Source organism: Panthera tigris, chromosome E3 (genome assembly GCF_018350195.1).
Source record: "Panthera tigris isolate Pti1 chromosome E3, P.tigris_Pti1_mat1.1, whole genome shotgun sequence".
Lineage (NCBI taxonomy): Eukaryota > Metazoa > Chordata > Mammalia > Carnivora > Felidae > Panthera > Panthera tigris.
In genome coordinates this window covers 23,660,042-23,672,562 of record NC_056675.1, presented here as the reverse complement: position 1 = coordinate 23,672,562, position 12,521 = coordinate 23,660,042, and positions in this window count along the sequence as shown.

Below are 12,521 nucleotides of genomic sequence, written 5' to 3'. Positions count from 1 at the left end.
CCTTATAGAATTTATAGCCTTTCCAATTAACTAATCAGTAAATCAATTAACCAGAAAAATCTTTATTGAGTGCCTTTTTGTGTGTGCTAAGGTTGGTGCTGGGAGCTTGGTGAGATAAGAGAATGAAAAGCTCTGAACTAATAAAGGTTGTACAGTCCCAGAGGGAATCCAATCTAATAACAGTGCAATTAGTGATCAAAGTTTGGTCCTAAGGGTGGCAGGGGTTAGGACAGACAATAAATGCAGTATGAACAGAGACAAATGAGCCCCAAGGTGATAGGAAAGCTTGTTGACAAATCCAGTGAGGAAATGTCCTGTTTCTTAGGCCACAAGTAAAGGAAGAGGGAATCCTTCCCTCTCTCTCTCCCTCCCTCCACCCATTACCACCTATCTATCCATCCGTCCATCCATCTGTCCATCCATTCATCTACCCACCCATCCATCCACCCATCTATCCATCCAATTAAAATTTTTTTATTATACTTACCAGTCTTTCTGAGGAGTACTGGATATATAATAAATTGCATGAAGTGTGCATTTTGGGGGCTCAGTTGGTTAAGTGTCTGACTTCAGCTCAGGTTATGATCTTACAGTTTGTGAGTTCAAGCCCTGCATGAACTTTCTCTCTCTATCCTCCTCCCCTGCTTGTGTGCTCTCTCTCAAAAATAAACACTTAAATTTTTTAAAATTTTTATTTATTTATTAAAAATTTGTTTTAATGTTTATTTTTTTTTTTTGAGAGAGAGAGAGAGAGAGAGGGAGAGAGAGAGTCAGAGAGAGAGGGACACACAGAATCTGAACCAGGCTCCAGGCTCTGAGCTGCCAGCACAGAGCCCGACGCGGTGCTGAAACCCATGAACTGTGAGATCATGACCTGAGCTGAAGTCGGACACTTAACTGACTGAGCCACTCAGGCTCCCCTAAAAAATATTTTTTAAATGAAGTATGCAGTTTGATGTTTTGACCTACTTACACACCAGTGAAACCATCACCACAGTCAAGGTAATGAACATGTGCATCACCCTGAGAAGTTTCCTGTGCTGCTCTGTAAGCCTTTCTACCCACCTTCCCAGACAACTCCTGATCTGCCTTCTGTCGGTGTGCATGAGTTTGCATTTCCTACAATTTTATAAAAATAAAATAATGTACTCTGCACTTTTTTTTGGTCTGGTTTCTTTCACGTAGCATAATGACTTTGAGGTTTTTCCGTGTTGTAGCATGTATCAATGTTGCACTCTTTCTTATTGCTGAATAGTATTCCATTTTACACACGTGTTAGTACACATAGCTTATAATTCACCTGTTGATGGATATTTGTTTTTTTTTAAAGTTTTGGACTATTAAAAATAAAGCTGCTATGAACATAGGTACATATTTTTTATGGACATATCCTTTTATTCTTGGGAAAATATCTAAGAGTAGAATGGCTGTTGCATATGGTAGGTACGTTGTTACTTTTTGAGAAACTGACAAACTGTTTTCCAAAGTAACTGTACTATTTTATGTTCCCATCCGCAGTGTGTGAGGCTTCTGTTTTCTCCACATCTTTGCCAACCCTTCGTATGGTCAGTATAAGTTTTAACCATTCAAGTAAGAATAGTAGTGGGATGTTGACTTTAATTTACGTTTCTCTAGACAGTAAAGATTGAGTTATTTTTCATGTACTTATTTTCCATCGATACGTCTTATTTGGTGATGTGTCCAGATATTTTCACTATTTTTTATTGGCTTATTGTTGACTTGTTAAGTTTTAAGATTTCTTTTTTAAAAAACAATTTTTTTATTAGAGAGTGCATGTGAGCAGGGGAGGATCTGAGGCAGAGAGAGAGAGAGAGCACGCAAGAGAGAGACAGGGAGAATCTTAAGTAGGCTCCATGCTCAGCACAGAACCCCACACAGGGCTTGATCTCACAACTGTAAGTTCGTGACCTGACCCAAAATCAAGATTTGGACGCTTAACTGAGCCCGCCAGGTGCCCCCAGAGTTCTAAATATACTCAGGATACAGGTGTTTTATCAGCTGTGGGATTTAGCAGCTCTCTGATCCTCTCAGCCTGCAGCTTGCTTTTCATTCTTGTACAAGGTCTTTTGAAGAGCACAGGTTTTAAAATTTCATCAAGTCCAGTTTGTCCTTTTATGGATCATGCTTTTGATGATGAATCTGAAAAACCTTTCCCAGATCAGGGTTACAAAGGTATTCTCCTATGTTCCAAATGTTGTAAAGTTTTAAGTTTTCTATTTAGAGTTATGATGCATTTTGAGTTAATTTTAATATCTGATGTGAGGTATGGATAGAAGTTCATTTTTCTTTTTGCATATAAGCACCTAATTGTTCTAAAACTGTGTGTTCAAGGCTCTATCCTTTCTCCACTAAATTGGCTCTGTGCTTTTGCTACAAATTGGTTGTCCATATATATGTGGGTCTATCTATGGACCTTTTATTCTGTTTCAATCATCTGCTTATTTATTTTTCTATCTTTAGGCCAATGCCACACTGTCTTAATTACTACAGCTTTATAATAAGTCTTGAAATCAGATTGTGTTAGTACTCTACCTCATTTTTCCTCCCCCAAGGCTATTTTAGCTCTTGTAGGCCCTTTGCATTTACATATACATTTTATTTATTTTCAATTTTTTTAATGTTTATTTATTTTTGAGAGAGACAGAGACAGAGTGAGCAGGGGAGGGGCAGAGAGGGAGAGGGAGACACAGAATCCGAAACAGGCTCAGTGCTCCGAGCTGTCAGCACAGAGCCCCACGTGGGGCTGAAACCCAAGAATCTCAAATCATGACCTGAGCCGAAGTCGGATGCCCAACCAACTGAGCCAGGCACCCCTTCATATATATTTTAGAGCTTATCAATTTCTACACACACACACACATGCACACACACACAAGCCTACTGGGGATTTCTATTTGGATTGCATGGTTTAACTATAGATCCAGTTGGGAGAATTTACATCATCTTAACAATACTGAATCTTTATGAACATAGTGTATCTCTTAATTTATTTAGGTTTTCTAAAACTTCTCTTAGTGATGTTTTGTAATGTTCACTGTATGAGTATTTCACATCTTTTGTCATATTTATTTCTAAGTACTTCATATTTTTTATGTTACTGTAAATGTAATTTTATTAATTTCAATTTCTGATGATCTGTTGCTGTTATATAGACATCTAACTTATTTTTTTCAGTTTATTTATTTATTTTGAGAGAGAGAGAGAGAGAGAGAGAGAGAATGAGTGTGTGGGGGAGGAGCAGAGAAAGAGAATCCCAAGCAGGTTCCACACTGTCAGCACAGAGCCTGATGTGGGGCTTGAACTCACAAACTGCAAGATCATGACCTGTGCCAAAACCAAGAGTCAGACACTTAGCTGACTGAGCCACCCAGATGCCCCTCCCTTTTCTATTTTCTAGAAGGGTTTATATAGAATTGGTCTTAGGTCTTCCTTAGGTGATCGATAAAGGTCATCAGCAAAGCCATCTGTACATCTAGTTTTTATCCAGGTAGTATAGCCCCCTGGGTCGTGGAGTTACACTGCCTTAGTTAGGGTCCTAGATCTAATACTTTGTGGTAGGTGACCTTGGGCACGTCTCCAGACACCCATCTGCAAAGCAGAGGAAAAACAGTGCAATGGTACCTACATTATAAGATTGTTGTGAGGAGTAAATGAGATGATGTGCATAGTCAATAAATTCTATTTATCATTATTATCATTACCATGTGCCATTGCCTCCTGGACAAGAGTGAGCTGCAGAGTAGGATAGAAAAGGACCTGGAAGGAGAGTGTGGGCTCTTTGTGTTTCTGGACACGGCCTCATCACACAGGCCTCTTTGTCCTTACTCCCTATGGTCACTGAAAAGAAAACTGGGCCCACCCTTTAATGTGTGACCAAATTAACTTCTCCTAGCCTTGTTTTCCTCATTTGTAAAAAAGGGGTATTAATAATAGCAAGTATTGGTTGGCCACTTACCATATGCCAGTCACTGTCCTGAGCACGATCCATGTTGTCACCCTGTTACATCTCATGAGGTGGGTACTATTACAATCCTCAATTTTCCTCATGGAAAATGGAATGAAGCAGAGAGAGGCTAGTAACTTGCCCAGAGCAGCACTGCTAACCAGTGGCAGACTGGGATGTGAACCTAGGCTGTCTGGCTCCACGGCCTACCTTCTTACCCCCTACGCTTCTACCTTTTAGTCTGTTGTTGCGGGGGGGTTTTCGGGGGGAGGTGGTGTGGGGCGGGGGTTGAGGATTAGCTGGGATGACCTGGGCCTCATGCTAGGCATCGATAAGTGCTACTCTACTTTCCCCAAGTTCTACAAAACTCTGGAAGGAATCGGTTTTCAACACACCAGTTTTTGCTCAGCTGCTGCCCCCGGCTCAGCCCAAACCCAGGGCGGACTCCCAATTAGATGGGGCTCTGTTTCAGCAGAGAGGACGGGCTCCAATCCTAGAACAACTCTGACTCCTGAGGCTAACGGGCCAGCCAAGGCCCCCTGGCCCCTTGCCACTCCAAGTGTGGTCCTTGGTTCAGCAGCATCCGTATCACCGGGGGCTCGTTAGGCACGCGCAGTCTCAGGCTCCTCGACAGGTCTGCCGAGTTAGAGTTTGTATTTTAACAAGACCCCAGGTGATTCACATGCACATTAAAGGGTAAGAATCACTGCTTTAAATCAATACTTTTTCTGCTTGATCCTTTCAAGTGGTCACTCAGTTGATGAGATGATGGGGGTCCACCGACACATCCTCCCGACAGCTGTGATGTTTGTAGTGAGTACACATTTATTTCGTAGAGACAGAGATGCAAAGTCAAACGTCTTCAGCAGGCCAGGTGGGAACTGTGGCCAGCTGGAGCGCATGTACTCTGTTTAAAGCTGCCGCCTCACTCCAGACAATTGTTGTTAAATGGGAATGTAAGCCCAGTTTGTAGATCTTCCCTATTTTTTTTTTTTTTTTTAATTTTAGAGAGAGAGGGAATGCCAGTGGGGGAGAGGGGTAGAGGGGGAGAGAAACTCTCAGGCAGGCTCCACACTCAGTGCAGAACCCAACACAGGGCTCCATCCCATGGCCCTGGCCTCACCACCTGAGCTGAAATCAAGAGATGCAAACCAACTGAGCCACCCAGGTGCCCCTCCCTCCCTCCCTTCCTTCCTTCCTTCCTTCCTTCCTTCCTTCCTTCCTTCCTTCCTTCCTTCCTTCCCTCCTTCCTTCCTCCTTCCATTGATTTATATCTTCTGCTATTTTAATCAAAGCTGGACATCTGAATGTTTTTCTGAAACCTCTTACCTGTCAAACATTAACAACTAATTGGAAGTAATAACATAACTTGGAGGGTCAGACAGGTGTGTGTGCAGGCCATATTCCCCATGGGATGTAAATTTGTGACCTCTGACCTAAAAATGACTTCAGAGTAGCCCACGTTCTTGAACAAATTACGTAGGTATTGTGCATGACCATCTTTGGAATGCTTGGAAGTTTTCACACACAAGATGTTCCATTATTTGGTTGTTTCTAGTGCCAGCCACACACAGCCACAAGCAATCGATTGCTGTTCCATCTTCTTTACTTTGGCACATATCTGTTCCCTCTGCATAAAACCAGCCATTCCCTGCAAATCGGTGCAGCCACTCTGGAAAACAGTGTGGAGGTTCCTCAAAAAATTAAAAATAGACCTACCCTATGACCCAGCAATAGCACTGCTAGGAATTGACCCAAGGGATACAGGAGTACTGATGCATAGGGGCACTTGTACCCCAATGTTCATGGCAGCACTTTCAACAATAGCCAAATTATGGAAAGAGCCTAAATGTCCATCAACTGATGAGTGGATAAAGAAATTGAGGTTTATATACACAATGGAGTACTACGTGGCAATGAGAAAGAATGAAATATGGCCCTTTGTAGCAACATGGATGGAACTGGAGGGTGTGATGCTAAGTGAAATAAGCCATACAGAGAAAGACAGATACCATATGTTTTCAATCTTATGTGGATCCTGAGAAACTTAACAGAAACCCATGGGGGAGGGGAAGGAAAAAAAAAAGAGGTTAGAGTGGGAGAGAGCCAAAGCATAAGAGACTCTTAAAAACTGAGAACAAACTGAGGGTTGATGGGGGGTGGGAGGGAGGGGAGGGTGCGTGATGGGTATTGAGGAGGGCACCTTTTGGGATGAGCACTGGGTGTTGTATGGAAACCAATTTGACAATAAACTTCATATATTGAAAAATAAATAAGTAAATGATTATAGCAAAAAATAAAAATAAAACAAAAAAATAAAACCAGCCATTCCCTACCTTGCACATCCAGCTAACTTTGATTCATCCTTCAAGATCCAAATCAAGCTTCACCTCCCCTGTGAACATTTTCTGGTTTCCCCCTTTAGAATTGACCGTTAGTCCTCCCACCCCCATGCCTGGGCCATGTTCTCCTGGAATCACTTATTCATATCTCTCTTTCCTGCCTCAGTTCTCAGATGCCAGAGACTGAGTTTTACGTAGTCCCATATTCCCAACATTTAGGGAGTGTCAAGCATGAAGTAGGTGCTTGTGCTAATTATCCATTACAGTGCAGTAACTTACCCCAAAACGTAGCAGCTCCAAACAATATTATGTCCACTCATTACCGCCATTTTCAGTGGATCAGGAATCCGGGCATGGCTTAGCTGAGTGCCTCTGGCTCAAGATCTCTCACATGGTTGCAGTCAGAGCAGGCTGGGGCTGTGGTCTTGTGTGTGTGAAGGCCCACCTGGGAAATGTCAGTTTCTAAGCTCACTCATATGGTTTTTGGCAGGATTCTGTTATTTGGGGACTGTTGGAACAGAGGGTCTCTCTTTCTTGCTGACTGTTGGCCAAAGAACTTCCTCAGTTCTTTGTGACATGGGTCTCTCATTGAACAGCTCACAACATGGCAGCTGGCTTACCTCAAGAGTGTGAGAGAGCCCTCCAGAGGGAAGACCCTGCCTCTTTGTAACCTAATCCCAGAAGGGACCTCTCCTCACCTCTGCTGCTAGCAGCCAGCCACAGAACACAGCCCACACTCAAGGGGAGGGACTTGCCCAAGGGAGGGACCAGGAGGCAGGGACCATTGGAGCCTTCTTAGAGGCTATCTACCTAATGCTCAAGTTGCTACTTGTGCCACAGTTACTTGCCCAGTTGCACCCAGGTTTAAATCCAGTCCCACCGCTTACCTTGAGCAAGTTAGTAATAGGAATGGGCATCAAAGGCTTTCTGATCCACGGAATTATTATGGCAACTGTGGTTGAACAGTACCACCCTAGCTCTGAAAAGGTTTGCTGCAATTAGTGTTCTTACTTGGAAATATTATTGAATATACCAGAGCAACATAGGTAAGAGATTGAACAGAGGAGAAATAGAATGAACGACAGAAATAGAAGGAAAACAGGGATGCCTGGTTGGCTCAGTAGAGAATGTGACTTTTGATCTCAGGGTGGTGAGTTCAAGTCCTAAGTTGGGCATAGAGCCTACTTAAAAAAAAAAAAAAAAGAGGAGCACCTGGGTGGCTCAGTTGGTTAAGCTACCGACTCCTGGTTTCAGCTCAGGTCATGATCTCACCGTTGTGGGATTGAGCCCCATGTCGGGCTCTGTGCTGAGCATGGAGCCTGTTTGGGATTCTCTCACTCCCTCTCTCTCAGCCCCTCTCCCACTCTCACCCTCTATCTTTCTCTCTCTCACAAAATAAATAAATAAAAGTAAAAAAAAAAAAAAGAATTAGGAAACGGCTGGTGAGATGCCCAGGTCGCTGAATCTCGCCCTCTCAAGGTACTCGTTTTTAGACTTTTTTTCCCTTCCTCATGACCATTAGCTTGATCTTTGCCCTCATCTGACTCTCGCTCCCACAACCCTGGCCTCTCCTCCAAGTCTAGCGGGATCTCTCTACTTTGCTCAGATCCTGTCTCTTTCCCACACCAGATTGTTTTCACCCTTGCTATCCCCAGACCAGAATGTTCCCAACCGTCCATTTGTTCCTCTCCCATCCTGTTGCTGAGTGTGGGTGCTGACAGTGCGGGTGATTCATCACAAGTTCATCTCAGCTGGCTTCAACCAACCCCTTGCGGCCTCCTGCTCATTTTGTTGTTATTGTTTTTGTTTTTGAAGCTATGAGAAGTCTACCTGAATGGACATGATACCTCTTTCTGATTTCTCCCCCTGCTTCCTGCCCTTTCTCAGCTGATGGTCTTGTCATTGATTTTACTGAACTAGTAATAATACCCAGTACTTCCTGACCACTTACTATGGGTTGGTTGCCATGGAAACCCCTGAAATGAATGATCTCGATGATCATGACTCCTACGAATTGGTACTGGTGTTACCTCTATTTTACAAAAAAGGAAAATCAAGCTCAGAGAGTTGGGATCTGAATCCATTGTTAGACTAAGCACCCAGCAAAGCACAGACTCACTTTAAAAAAATTTTTTTTGTTGCTTATTTATTTATTTTGAGAGAGAAAGAGCAAGTGGGGAAGGGGCAGAGAGAGGGAGAAAGAATCTCAAGCAGGCTCCATGCTGTCAGCTCAGAGCCCGATGTGGGGCTTGAACCCATGAACTGTGAGATTGTGACCTGAGTCAAAATCAAGAGTCGGATGCTTAACTGAGCCACCCAGGCGCCCCTCTGACTCACTTTTATTGAAAAAGTAGTTTAGACTTTTTGGTCTGCCCACTCCTTATCTCTGCTTAGCAAGCAGATTCGCGAGAAGCTTCCTTTCAACCCCCACGCTTCACTGACCTTGTTTTCCCCAGAGGCCTGGAGGCCACATTGCCAAATGTCCTTCCAACGTGACCCTTCTTTGGCATTCCAGACTGCCAGCTACCGCAGTCCATTCTGGAGCGCTTCCCTGGCGTATGTGGCTCTGCACACTCCTGGCTCTCCCACAACTACCCAGGCTTCATACTGACTCTGTGTCCTCATTCCATCCCTTAAATGTCAGCATTTCCTAAAGCACTGACTCTCCTCGGAGGCTGCACCATCTCCCTGAGCTGACCTCGTTTACTCCTGTGGCTCCAACCAGCAGCCCTCCATGACCTCGTTTACCCCTGTGGCTCCAACTGTCAGCCCTCCATGAATGATTTCTCTATTCATGTTTTAGTCCTTACTTTTTATTTGAAGCTTCCGATCTACTGTATTTCTTACCTCTTGCTTGTTCTGGAGGTATTTCAAAATCAGTTTGACTAAACTCAGTGTCAGCTTTCCCGAATTATCTCCTTTGCCCTTAACTACATGGCCCTGGCAGTATAACCTTCTCCCCAGTCTGCTCTTTAGTTACCAAATTCTATTGATTTATTGTAAGTGTTACTAATAATGATTCCTCTGGAAAGACCCCTGCCCCAGCTCAGTTCCTCATGGCCTGTTGACTGGACTGATTCAGTAATTTCTTGAAAGTCTCCTGCCTTCAGTAACCCCACGGCTACCCATCTCCACAAAAATAGACCCATTTATGCTATTTTCTGGTTTAACTTTTTTCCACTGTGTACTTAGTAAATAGTGGATTTATCAGACTAGCATTCCGGGGTCCTCTCATGTTGCCCAAACCCACTTTTCTAAGTTTAATTATTATTAAAAGCAATATTTGGCAATTATTAGTGTTGTAAATAACTCTTGATTTTTAAAGAATGTTGATTTATTTTTGAGAGGGAGAGTGTAAGAGCAAAAACTCTTGATTTTGTAGATTTATCTTACAACCATACAACATAGGAAATTTCCCCTCTAACTGACTGATACAGTGGATTACAGTGATAGATACTATGATCTTCTTAAGCCATGGTTGTGTTCCTATTAAATGGGTTGTATTATTCTTTGGGTGAACTTATGGATTTAATTTTCTCACCACTTATTTAAAATTGTGTGTCTGCATTTATAAGTGAATTTGTGCATTGCTTTCATTTTTTAATGTTTTCTTTATCAGACTTACGTAATGAGGCGATTCTGATCTCACAAAAGTAATACCATCAAACACGTACACATATGGGCCTGTTATGTTCCAGCCACGGTTCTAGGCTTTTTATATGTATACAGTCATTTAAACCTCACAGCATCTTCTGAAAACCCACTCTTACAATTTATGTTACTTATGGGTCAGCGCGCCCTTTCAAGCCCAAGGCACAGGTCTGAATTCACGTTTGGGAAATTTTCTTCTGCAATGTTTGATTATTGCCCCCATTCATTTCTCTCTGTTCTCCCTGCTGAAACTAGATGGATTCCAGAATCCCAGACCTTCCACTTAGCAGTTGTGTGTATCAGTTCACCTCATGGTACCTCAGCTTGCTCACGTACACGAAATGGGGGTAAGAATGAGCAGTTGCCTATGGAGTGGCTGTGAACACTCTAACACGTAGTCAGGTTCAGCTCCCTGGAAAGTGGTGCTAAATGTCAGCTATTATTATTTGTCTTAGCATTACATTTGTATTTATGGTCCTTCTCCTTTCCATACATGGGAGTACAGGTCACAGAATAGCCCTGAGGACGGTAGGGATGTGTGACGAGAGGAATTGGCCGGTAGCTGGTGTGGATTCTCTGTGTCCCTCCTGGTTTTGGGGGGGGGTGGTGGTGGTTACTGGCTACATGGGCTTCTTCCTGCATCTCCAGCCCAGAAATACACATACAGGGAGCCGTGCTGTCCCACTTAAGCCCCATTGGTCTCTGGGCCCCAAACCATACAGATTTGGTCTGTTCTCCAGGGCCTGTGCAGTTACTTCCTTAAATGACTATCCCGTCAATCACATAACCTATTTCGAATACCATATAGCTATAAATAAAAGATTCCCCCAAACCATAGACTCCTGCTTGCAATGAACATCAATCTCTTGAGCTCAGGTTCACTATAAAAAGTAAAAAAAAAAAAAAAAAAATCCATGGTGATAGATTCATGTTAGCCTTTCCTATGGTTTTAATAACAACTGTCCAAACACCAATAAATGAAAGTATAAGCCCTTCGCAGTGCAAAGAGACCAGTTTCTTTCGTTTTAAAATCTAATTTCTCCCTGGTGGGATTTTTCTTCACCAAGTCTAAAGTAACTGTCTTTTTCTCTTTTAAATATTTCCGACTTGGAAAGCTAGTAGGTAACACAGCTGCTGGCAGCCAGAACACACAGAACCTTTTCTTCATTCTTTCCGTTGTTCATTCATTCACTTAAAACAGCGGCAACAATACAGACCACTGTGGGTGTTCACTGTGCCCTGCCTGTGGCAGAGTTGGGAGGGGTGTGGGTACAAGATGACTGAGCTCCTGACTCCCTGTGGTTACCCATGACTTTCCCTCCAGCCTTCTCTCTCCCACCCATTCACCAACTCCGAGTTCCTCCAAGCACCTAGTTCCTTTCTCCCAGGACTTTTGCGTGGGGAGTTTCTCTTTGCTTGGGAAGCTCTGTCCTTTCTCCTGTGCCATCTGGGCCTCCTCCTCAGGAAAGCATTCCCAAGACTCCAGGACCTTGCACTTCCTTCCCTTGGTGGCCTGTACTTCTTCCTCCCAGCACCTAGCTCAAGTGTAATTTAAGTCATGTAACTATGGCTTACTGTGTGTCCCCTGCCTGGAACCTAATTTCCATGTGAACAAAGGCCATTCTGTCTTTTTTGCCACTGTATTCCCTGTGCTTAGCTTACTTAGCTCAGTAAATACTTGGGAGGGAAGGAATGAAGTCATGTTCTCTTCCTTGTGGTGTTTACAATCCTAGGGGTTTGGTAATCACCAGCTGAGTGGCCATGGATACTTTGCCGGCCGCTCTGTGCCTCAGTTTCCCCTTCTGTGAAGTGGAGATGACAACAGTACCAGTCATAGGGTTGTGAGAATTTAATGACATAATACATGTAAAGCTCTTAGAAAGTGTCTCATGCATAGTAAGTGCAATGCTCAATAAGTCTTAGTGGTGACGATGACAGTGATGACAGATGCGAGGTGTTGTGTGGACACTGTTGGTTGATGTTGAACTAGGCCTGGAGGGATTCACTAACAGATGCTGGAGCAGCAACACTGGACTGGGTGGTCAGGGGAAGGCTGCTCTGAAGAGGGGATGTTTGTGCTGAGACCTGAGTGGCAAGAAGGAGGGAGCGGGGGACGGATCTCCCAAGCAGAGAGAGCAAAAGGTGCGGTGGCCTTAGGAGGAATCAGCTCAGTTTGCTCACAGAACAGCAAGGAGGCCAGTGTGGCTGGGGCACAGCGGGCCAGGGGGTGGGTGGTAGGAGAGGAGGTCAGATCATGCAGGGTCCTTTAGATCTTGGCACAGATTTTGGATCTTATTTGGAAGTGGTGGAGAGTTTGAAGAAGGGGCGTAACATGATCTGAGTTTAAAAGTGTCACTCTGTGGAAAACAGTATGGAGGGTCCTCAAAAACCTAAAAACAGAAGTGTCATATGATCCAGCATATGGGATAGGTATTTATTTGTCTGAAGAAAACAGTCATTATCTTGAAAGGGTATCTGCACCCCCATGTTCATTGCGGCATAATTTACAAGAGCCAAGACATGGAAACAACCTAAGTGTCCATCAGCAGTTGAACGGATAATGT